This window comes from Macaca thibetana, chromosome 13 (assembly GCF_024542745.1).
Source record: "Macaca thibetana thibetana isolate TM-01 chromosome 13, ASM2454274v1, whole genome shotgun sequence".
Lineage (NCBI taxonomy): Eukaryota > Metazoa > Chordata > Mammalia > Primates > Cercopithecidae > Macaca > Macaca thibetana.
In genome coordinates, this window is record NC_065590.1 from 8,761,748 (window position 1) to 8,770,648 (window position 8,901).

Below are 8,901 nucleotides of genomic sequence, written 5' to 3' on the forward strand. Positions count from 1 at the left end.
CTCACTACCTGCTGGCTGCTGACATCCAAAGTCACTAGTTCATCCTCTGCCTCAGGTAAGCTTTGCACTGCAGTGGACCCTAAACTAAGCACTATGCCTGCCCTTCCACACTCTTGAAATTCACTGAGGTGATCTGTCAGACCAAGGACTCACTCATCTGGTCTCCACCTTTAACATCACAGGAGGACCTGTCTTTGGGCCCAGGTTCCTCCAACACTAGTTTCTATAAGTAAAGAGAATATTGTTTGTTTAAAGTTATTTTCCTTTTCCAACCTCCTGAACAACTTCTTAGAGCCATTAAAATTTGACTTCCCATCACATATGTGGTCTGTGTGTAATGTGGTCATAGGACAGGGATTTTGTCCAGAATTGAGAAGAGCTTAGCCACTTTAAGGGGGAGTCAGGTGCCAGACACAATTCTGGCTAACCAAACACGCCCTGCCCTGGCGGTGTGGAGCAAGCGTTCCAGTGGACAATGGAATAAGGGGCGGGGCTTCCCTTCCCACGTACTCAATAAACACTGAAATGCTGATTTTCAGCAAGTTCATCTCATTGGTTAAGTTCCCAAAATATGCCAAAATATTTTAAAATTCAGGGCTGTAGGCTTTATATTATGAATATTTCATTTCTCATTTTCAAATATTCTAGTTAACGTAGATGCTGTAGAGAGTATTTTACACTAGATAAGGAAGGATTACATTTGCATGCATACTCACTGTCTTAGTCCATTCAGACTGCTAGAGCAAAAGAACATAAACTAGGTGGCTTATAAACAACAGGAATTTATTGCTCACAGTCCTGGAGGCAGGGAAATCTGGGATCAAGGGACCGGCATTCAGTGTCTGGTGAGGGCCTCCTTCCTGGATCATAGATGGCACCTTCCCTCTATGTCCTCACATGGAGAAAGTGGTAGACAGACTCTCTGGGGCCTCCTTTATAAGGGCACTAATCCTATTCATGAGGGCTCCACCCCCATGACTTAATCACCTTCCAAAGGCCCATCTCCTAATACCATCACCTTGGGAGTTAGGTTTTCAACATGTAAATTTAGGATGGGGGTTAGGATTTTAACATAGAAATTTTAGGGAGGAGACACAAAAATTCAGACCATAGCACCCGTGAAGAAAAAATACCAAATACGCTCAAGGGAGCCTACATTACCTTGCCAATGATAACAGTTTATCTAGCTCTGAAAAACCGAAAGGAGGTGGCAGGATGACTTTACCTCCAAAAGAAGAGTTTAAAGTACACTGAAAGGTTTTATAAATTAATGGTTTATGCAGAATTAACATTTCAGTGTGAACCAGTAAAAATCCCTTCAGCAAGGATCAAATTCTGCTTTTTTTCTGCCACCCACAATCAGATGAAATCGTCTCAAATGGAAGACGCCCCTCCACAGTGACATGAGCAGACCCCTCCATGGGAAATCTGCGGGTGTGACTGCTGTGCTGGGAGCCAGACACTAAATGCAGCACTCACAATGGCAGAAGCCATCAGGCCTAAAGACAGAGAAAAAATACGCTTTGTTGTTGTTGTTGTTGTTGTTGAGATGGAGTGTTGCTCTTGTCGCCCAGGCTGGAGTGCAATGGCATGATCTTGGCTCACTGCAACCTCTGCCTCCTGGGTTCAAGCAATTCTCCTGCCTCAGCCTCCCAAGTAGCTGGAATTACAGGTGCCCACCACCATGCCTGGCTAATTTTTGTATTTTTAGTAGAGATGGGGTTTTGCCATGTTGGTCAGGATGGTCTCAAACTCCTGACCTCGTGATCTGCCCGCCTCGGCCTCCCAAAGTTCTGGGATTACAGGTGTGAGCCACCGCACCCAGCCAGAATATGCATTATTAAAGCACTATCAGATGCGAATGTTTGACACAAGAATGATGGAAAAGCCTGTGAGTTTTCACTCTGGCCAACTATAAGCAGTTTGGCTTAGTTTTTTAGTTTAAATGATTAACACAAACTATAATCCAAATAGAACAATTAGACGTGGAACTTCCATAAGCACCTTCCCTTCATAGCTCTTTGCTATTTGATGTCATGGAGGCATTTTTGCTATGTCGAGCTCTAGGTAGGAAGCAGGAACAGAGAGACAACCAGCAATCCATCCCGGGTCATGCGGCTGGTGGCCAAATTTGACGCAGGCCCTTGGCTTCTCACAGACCCCTTGGCCACTATCACTGCATCTGCATTCTCTGACCTCCTGCCATTCAGGGAGAAAGGGGGCTTTTCAGGATTAAGCCTAGGAGGGGGCTCCATGGTGTACAGAGACTGGCTGGTTCACATTCTATAATTTAAAAGAATTTTTAAAAGGTTTTATTAGGGGGATTCTTGATTTAAAGAGGTACTTCAGGAAGTAATCAACTGTTTTACTGTCATATTGAGATAATAGCTACTTCTCAGCCTGTAGAAGCTCAAATAATATTAATATCTCAGCTGAAGCACAGAAGAATGGAACTTGTGAGAACAGACTGAGGTGGGGGCCTTCCCAGCTAAAACCCACAAGACTCTCTGACCGGGATGGAACACATATTGATTAAGGAGGTGAGATGGGGGCAAATTTTATTGACATCAGTTTATTTCTCATTACTTGATAAAGAGAAAGAGAAAAGGAGAGTAAGTAAAACGAGGCAAGAGAGAGAAAGAATAACAAAGAATGCGGGTGTAAGAAAAGCAGCTGACTGGTATCCAACACAAAACAGATCTTTGTTGTTCTGGGACCTCCAGTTAATTCACCAATTTCCTGAATTAAAAGAAAGTCATTTAAAAGTAGTTTTGTGGCTGGGTGCGATGGCTCACGCCTATAATCCCAGCACTTTGGGAGGTCGAGGTGGGCGGATTACCTGGGGTCAGGAGTTCAAGACCAGCCTGGCCAAAGTGATAAAACCCTGTCTCTACTAAAAATATAAAATTAGTCGGGCATGGTGGTGCATGCCTGCAAGCCCAGCTACTTGGGAGGCTGAAGCAGGAGAATTGCTTGAACCCAGGAGGCGGAGATTGCAGTGAGCCAAGATCGTGCCACTGCACTCCAGTCTGGGAAACAAAGTGAGACGCCATCTCAAAAAATAAAAATAAAAAATAGTACTGTAAATATGCCCCACTCCTGACACCTGAACCACCTTTCACAAGTAATGGGAAGAGAATGGGGGAGGGGTCAAGGGACCCGATTTAGAATCTCCTGAACCAGGGAGGCGGAGGTTGTAGTGAGCCGAGATTGTACCACTGCTGCACTCCATCCTGCACCAGAAGAGTGAAACTCCATCTCAAAAAAACAAAAACAAACAAAAAATACTACTTTTGTTATTATGAATCTTTTGCTGATGATTTAATTTTCTATCCATTTCTAAAACCTGTAAAAATATTGAGACCCAGAGTTTGGGCTCCTATGTTCATTCATTCATTTAAAGCCAGCACTTTAAGATGGAGCCAGATCACTTTGGTGACCCATTGGGCCATAATAAACACACCACCACTGTCATTCCTAGCACCACCACCATTACCACTACCAGCAGGATCGCCATCACCACCCACCTCACCTCACCATCACTCTCACTATCGTCACTATCACCACCAACACCACCACCAGATCCCAGCCTACCATGCTGTTTCCGGACCTTTCTCCCAACTCTCTTCAGTGTGTCTTGGGACCCAGAACAACTTCCACATCTCTAACAGCCAGACGACAAATTCTAGGTTATTTCTACTCTATTATATTCTGTTAAGACAGATTCAACGGCCAGGAAGAAAGAACACCTAATTAAAACTACATGTTGCCTGCTTAATCAGAAGTTTGAATATTAAGTTATCTCAGGGTTGGTTCCCACAGCTCGACCACATCATGAAAGATCATGGTTATTTCTTCTTTCTAGTCCAACATTCCTTAGAGTACTGGCTTTTCACTCTATTATGGGCTGAATGTTTCTGTACCCCCAAAATTCCTATGTTGAAATCCTAACCCCCAAGATGATGGTATAGGAGGTGGGACCTCTGGGAGGTAATCAGGTCATGAGGGGGTGGAGCCCTTGTGAATGAGATTAGTGGTCTTGTAAAAGATACCCCCAAGAGTTCTGTCACCCTGCTTCTGCCATGTGAGAATAAAATGAGAAGTCAGCAGTGTGGAATCCAGAAGTGGGCCCTCACCAGAGCCCAGGCATTCTGGCACTCTGATCTCAGGCTTCCAGCTTCTAGAACTGTGAGAAATAAATTTCTGTATTTTATAAGCCACCCAGGCTCTGGAACCTTGTTATCATAGCCCAGCCTTGCTAAGACACACCTTCATGCTGGTGGCCTTCTGTTGCAGGGTGGCTGCTGTGGCTCCAGCCATCTCATCCATGTTTTAGACAGGGAAAGAAGCAGCACCAGGTAACTCTCCTCTTATGTCAATCTTATCATGAAAGGAGAGCTTTCCAGGACATTTTCTATTGGATAGAACAGGGTCATATGACTCTGGGAAACTGTGTGCCTGCCAAAGGAAAGCAGGATTGTCATAACGGCTCATTTCTGCCCTAAACAAAATATGGAATCTAGTAGCAAACAAAATAGGGAGTGGGACAATCACCAATGTTTGGCCTAGGGACTATGCCTTCATCAGCACAAAGGACAACTGGGATTTGTACCAGTCAATACCTTTCATGTTTCCTCTGCCTCTCATTTCCTTTTCCTCTGTGTGTTGCCTTCCTTAGTTCTTACTACTGACCAGCTTCCTCTACTTCATGAAACACGCTCCCTGATTTTACATCTCATGCTTCTGCCACGGGAGAAAGGGACTACTCTCCTCAGAACTAAATAAAACAAACAAAACAAAACAAAATAACAGGAAGGACTCGGCTTGGGCCAACCCTAGACCAATCAAGTGCCATGGGGGTGGGAGCAGGATTAAGAGTCAACAGCTCAAATTAGGTGCATGAGTCATTTTGCAGGGGCCTGAGAGGTGGGACCATAGAAGAAAGCAGAAGCCCCTGAGATGGGCTTGTGAGAGGGGACCAGTTTCCAGAAGGAGGAGAGAAGGCTGCCAGGAGTCAATCCCCCAGAAATCCATCACAAGCTGCCTTCCACTCCCTTACCCCACAAACCAAAGGGAACCACTGTCAGCACTGCTCAAAATAGTGTCCTGGCCAGGGTTCCCTAGAAAGCAGAGACCGAGATCAAAGCGTTTGAGTAGCCACTTTATTAGGGAGTATAGTCCTAGGGAAGTAAGAGGATGGAAAGAGAGCACGAAGAAAGGAAGATGGAGAGCTGATCTGAGAGGATGCTGTCAGAACGGACTGCTTCATCTCACAGAAGCATCTTCTGAAAATCCCATGAACTACAGTCTCCACCTGGGAAGGGGAGGGAAGGAGAAGAATGCATGCACAGCTCCTAGCTCCTGTCTATGAAGGTTTGGCCCAAGAATGTTAACCACCTGCACTGGACTTTGGTACCACGTGGGTCCTTCCACCTCCCAGGCCTTGGAGGCAGGAGGGAATCAACACCGGGAAGGTAGCACAAAGTCCACCCCTGGGAAGTCTGCAATGTTGGGGCTGCTGGTGGAGCCCCATCTGAGCTGGTGGACATGGCTGCTGTGAGAGAAAACAAGAGTCCTAAAGGTAGCGGGGAGGCTGGGAGCATCCGAGGAAGTGCCTATGAGGGGTCAGAGGCAGATACTCATCTCTCTTTCCATTTCGAGTCAATGTTCACTATAAACATGCTGTGTGCACAATGCTCCCCAAGGACGGAAATACCAAGAACAGGACAGTGTTCCTGGCCTCAAAAATGAAAATCTAGTTAGGAAGGCCAGATAGGCACTCAAGCAAAGATAACGAACAATATAGGCTAGCACATGGAAAAGATACATTTACGCAAATAATGAATACAGAAATGCTTGCGCTTATTCATTTGTACATTCAAAAACATCTATTGAGTGCCTATTATTTACCAGATAATGGGGGATTTGAAGATACATGGTTTCAGAGATCTTAGAGTATAATCATACTTTCTAATAACACAAGTTATTTTAAAACATTTCCATTGGAATTTGTGCATCTGTATAAGATCTATGTTCATTTCTCTTGAAGGGCATGAAAAGATGGTTTTTCAAGAACACCAAATAGTACATGTTAATTTTTTTCAGATTTTCTTTTTGAAATATTTAAAATTCTGATAGAAAAAACAGGATAATATTTTATCAATATAAATAGTACTGTAAGGCCGGGCATGGTGGCTCACTCCTGTAATCCCAGCGCTTTGGGAGGCCAAAGTGGGCAGATTACCTGAGGTCAGGAGTTGAGACCAGCCTGGCCAACATGGTAAAACCCTGTCTCTACTAAAAACACAAAAATTAACTGGGCATGATGGCACAAGCCTGTAATCCCAGCTACTCAGGAGGCTGAGGCAGGAGAATTGCTTGAACCCAGGAGGCGGAGGTTGCAGTGAGCTGAGATCATGCCACTGCACTCCAGGCTGGGCAACAAAGTGAGACGCCATCTCAAAAAATAAAAATAAAAAATAGTACTGTAAATATGCCCCACTCCTGACACCTGAACCACCTTTCATGAGTAATGGGAAGAGAATGGGGGAGGGATCAAGAGGCCTGATTTAGAATCTCCACTATTCCACTTGCCAGCTATGTGACTTCACACACATCTCAACCTTGTGAACCCTCAATATCCTTGTGTAAGATATGGGAATATGTCATGCCTGCTTCACAGAATTGTATTATGATAGCATCTCACATCTGTGTAAATTACTTACAGTTTAAAATGCTGCCGGGCGCGGTGGCTCACGCCTGTAATCCCAGCACTTTGGGAGGTCGAGACAGGCGGATCATGGTCAGGAGATCGAGACCATCCTGGCTAACGTGGTGAAACCCCGTCTCTACTGAAAATACAAAAATTAGCCGGGTGTGGTGGTGGGCACCTGTAGTCCCAGCTACACGGGAGGCTGAGGCAGGAGAACGCCGTGAACCTGGGAGGCGGAGCTTGCAGTGAGTGGAGATTGCGCCACTGCACTCCAGCCTGGGCGACAGAGTGAGACTCCGTCTCAAAAAAAAAAAAAAAAATGCTTTCCCAAAATTTAGGCCAACACAGTCATTATTGCTCTTGATTCTCTCAAGCATGAAAGATATTAATATAACATAAAGTGTTGCATAAATGTTGAGGTCCATTGTCTATCAAGGAGTTCTTCTAAAGTAGAAAATAATTTAATTTAATAATATAATATTATAATGATATAATATTCTACTATAAAGACATATGTACACATATGTTTATTGTAGCACTATTTACAATAGCAAAGATTTGAAACCAACCGAAATGCCCATCAATGATAGACTGGATAAATAAAATGTGGCACATATATACCATGGAATACTATGCAGCCTTAAAGAAGAATGAGTTCGTGTCCTTTGCAGGGACATGGATGAAGCTGGAAACCATCATCCTCAGCAAACCAACACAGGAACAGAAAACCAAACACTGCATGTTCTCACTCATAAGTGGGAGTTGAACAATGAGAACACATGGACACAGGGAGGGGGTGGGGGTGGGGTGAAAGGGGAGGGAAAGCATTAGAACAAATACCTAATGCAAGTAGGGTTTAAAACCTAGATGATGGGTTGACAGGTGCAGCAAACCACCATGGCACATGTATACTTATGTAACGAACCTGCACGTTCAGCACATGTATCCCAGAATTTAAAGTAAATAATTAAAAAAAAAAAAAAGAGAAAGTGCATTTAGTCAAAAGAATGGTTGCTATAGTAGATGAACAGTTCAGACATTGTAAGAAGTATGTGAAAAAAGCAAACTGAGGCTTTCCATATTTTCAAAACTTTTCATTAAACTTGTCTGACTATAAGAAAAAAATAATAATATAATACCTTGCATTTTTGTAAAAAATTTTGTAAACTGTACAGATTTGGAGATGGATTCAGGCCTCCCTGTGGACAAGGGTGGCATATGGTGGAGACGTTCCCAGCAGAAGTCTTTGATCATTGTGTTCATGTTATTAGACTCAAAAAGTACCTTTCCATTCACCTGGTGAATGTATAATACCACCTTAAACTTAAACTATGAAAATGTCTAAGCACGGTGGCTCATACCTGTAATTCCAGCTCTTTGGTTGGCTAAGGCAGAAGGATTTCCAGAGGCTAGGAGTTCAAGACTAGCCTGGGCAACACAGCGAGATCCAGTCTCTACAAAAAGTAAAAAAAAATGAGTTGAGTGTGGTTGCACGTGCCTATAGTCCTAGCTACTTGGGAAGATGAGGCAGGAGGATTCCTTGAGCTCAGGAGTTCAAGGCTGCTGTGAGCTAGGTGACAGAACGAGACCCTGTTTCTAAAAAATAAAAATAAATACATTGTGAATTCTTCCTCAGATTTTAAAGTACTTTTACCTTAACTGACATTAGTTTATAAAACATGACAATATTCTTGTAAAAGGGTAGTAATTTTTCTTCTTCATATTTCTCAACCTGAAAACAGAAAAGTAATGAGAGTTCCTTGAAATTTCACCGCAAATAATTGGCAAAGGTAGAAGGGGAAAAACCCGAAAAAAAGCAAACAAAAATTCCTTTCCACCAGATCACATTGCTTACCAATTCTTAATAGCATCACTGAAATTCCTTCCAATCTGAATTCAACTCTATATATATGGAGAGCTTTAAAAAATCAAGACACATTTCTTACTAAATTTTAAAACTTCCTCAGTGCAAGGAATTGCAAAGCTAAATATTTCAGCTCATTTTTTCATTCAGTGAGTAATAAAAGTAGAAATATGACAAATTGACATAATCAAGCCATTGACTCAAAAATAAGACTTCCCTTGCCTTTCAGCTTCTACAGAAGGCATGTGCCCCTTCAGTTACCCTTCGGCACCTAGGTAAGCAAGAGTTTAGTGCAAGTAAATAGCTTTCTTTCTGTTAAAATAGT

The 8,901-nt window shown here is 43.2% G+C and overlaps 1 long non-coding RNA gene across 1 annotated transcript in view; it reads right to left on the minus strand.

Annotated features, from left to right (window-relative positions):
• The window catches only part of LOC126933945 (uncharacterized), a 101,768-nt gene extending 93,608 nt beyond the window's left edge, over window positions 1-8,160 (minus strand). Inside the window, exon 1 of the long non-coding RNA XR_007718774.1 lies at window positions 8,074-8,160. This is a non-coding gene — a long non-coding RNA (uncharacterized LOC126933945). The remainder of the gene's footprint in view (window positions 1-8,073) is intronic.
• Between the last annotated feature and the right edge of the window lie 741 nt (window positions 8,161-8,901).